Source organism: Halyomorpha halys, unplaced genomic scaffold, assembly GCF_000696795.3.
Source record: "Halyomorpha halys isolate HHAL.00 unplaced genomic scaffold, Hhal_1.1 Scaffold1148.1, whole genome shotgun sequence".
Lineage (NCBI taxonomy): Eukaryota > Metazoa > Arthropoda > Insecta > Hemiptera > Pentatomidae > Halyomorpha > Halyomorpha halys.
In genome coordinates, this window is record NW_027108986.1 from 71,371 (window position 1) to 72,989 (window position 1,619).

Genomic DNA, 1,619 nt, shown 5'->3' on the forward strand with positions numbered 1-1,619 from the left:
CCCAAAACTCAACTCCGTATGTTCAGATTGGCCTTATTACAGTGATATAGATTAATTTTTCGTAAGTTTAGACCATTTGTCCAGTAAGTGCTGTAATAGTCGAAATCGACGTGCTGTTTCCTGTCTTTTCAGTCTTGTGTGAGGATTCCAGGTTAGTCGTTTGTCCAGATGTAGTCCAAGGTAGTGGATCTGTTCGACAGGGGTAAGATCCGGGTAAGAATCAAATTAAGGATTTGTTGGGATGTCAGCTGTATAGAAGGTGTAGAGGATGGAACCGAGGATACTACCTTGAGGAACACCAACGGACTGAGAATAGAGAGATGAATAGGAACCAAAGCTACAAGACACTAATCCAGTCCTCACTTACGGATCGGAAGCCTGGACTCTGACAAGTGCTGAAGAAAAAGAAATTTTAATATTCGAAAGAAAAATTCTGCGCCGAATATTTGGTTGTGTCAAGATTGGTGAGAATTGGAGGAGGCGAAACAACATGGAGGTCTACGAGCTGTTCGGTGAAGGAGATGTGCTACTAGTACATAGGAATATATTATTTAATAATTATTATTGCATTAATTTTTTTTATATCGATATTTTTGATATTGCTAACTGATATCTATGTTAGTATCGATATCGATATTTTACTTCCGATATCCCTTCCCTACTATGTAACCGGTTTTATAAAAAAAAAAATCTTAATCGGGCTTTAACATAGCTCCTATATTCAGGATACATCAAAAAAATAAATCATGTGGCAACGCATGAGAACAACGTGCCGTCAGCGATAACTAACATTAGGTTGCACGTGGTGGCACGCCATCAATCATCATATAACTTAAGCTGTTCATAATTTTCCAATGTCTTAGACCTTGAATTTAATATGCTCATTACCTCACTAAGGAGAAGCCAAAAGGATAGTAATGTGCTATAGTGTTTAAAAGGAATATGATCTGGGTGCGGGCAAAGTAACTCGAATAGAAAATAAACTATTTATTGTGAGCAACGTTTCGCCCCACTTTGCAGGGCTACTTCAGGGCTAAAAATAATATAAACAACTAAAATAATATAATAAAGTAAGAGGCTAGATAAAATTATGTAGAAGTAAACTTAGGTCTGGTTAAATATTAATATCTAATACAAATTTTCACATATTTAATAAGATTACCAGTGACGCAGTGAGAGGGGTGCACTGGGATCTCCAAGAGCTCTGCTCTACCCCTCATGTCTCAGGCACAAGGTGGGCAAGAGAATCCTCCAGTCCAGAATGTAAATATTGTACCTATTATTGGAAGAAGATAGTTGACTGTATGATGTAGATTGTAGAAAGATAGTCCGACGGTCAATAAAGGTACCAAAGTAGTAAGAGAAAACTATTGTTAACTGACGTTTCACCCCACTTTGCAGGGCTGATAAGAATGATGTTCTGTTACCAACTGACCAACAGTTGGAAACAGAACATCATTCTTATCAGCCCTGACGAAGCCATGCAAGGTGGGGCGAAACGTTGCTCACAATAAATAGTTTTCTTCTACTATTTTGGTACCTTTATTGACCTTCGGACTATCTTCCTCCAATTGTACATAATAGTGTAAATATGATTTATGATTATTATTAGAGAGAGG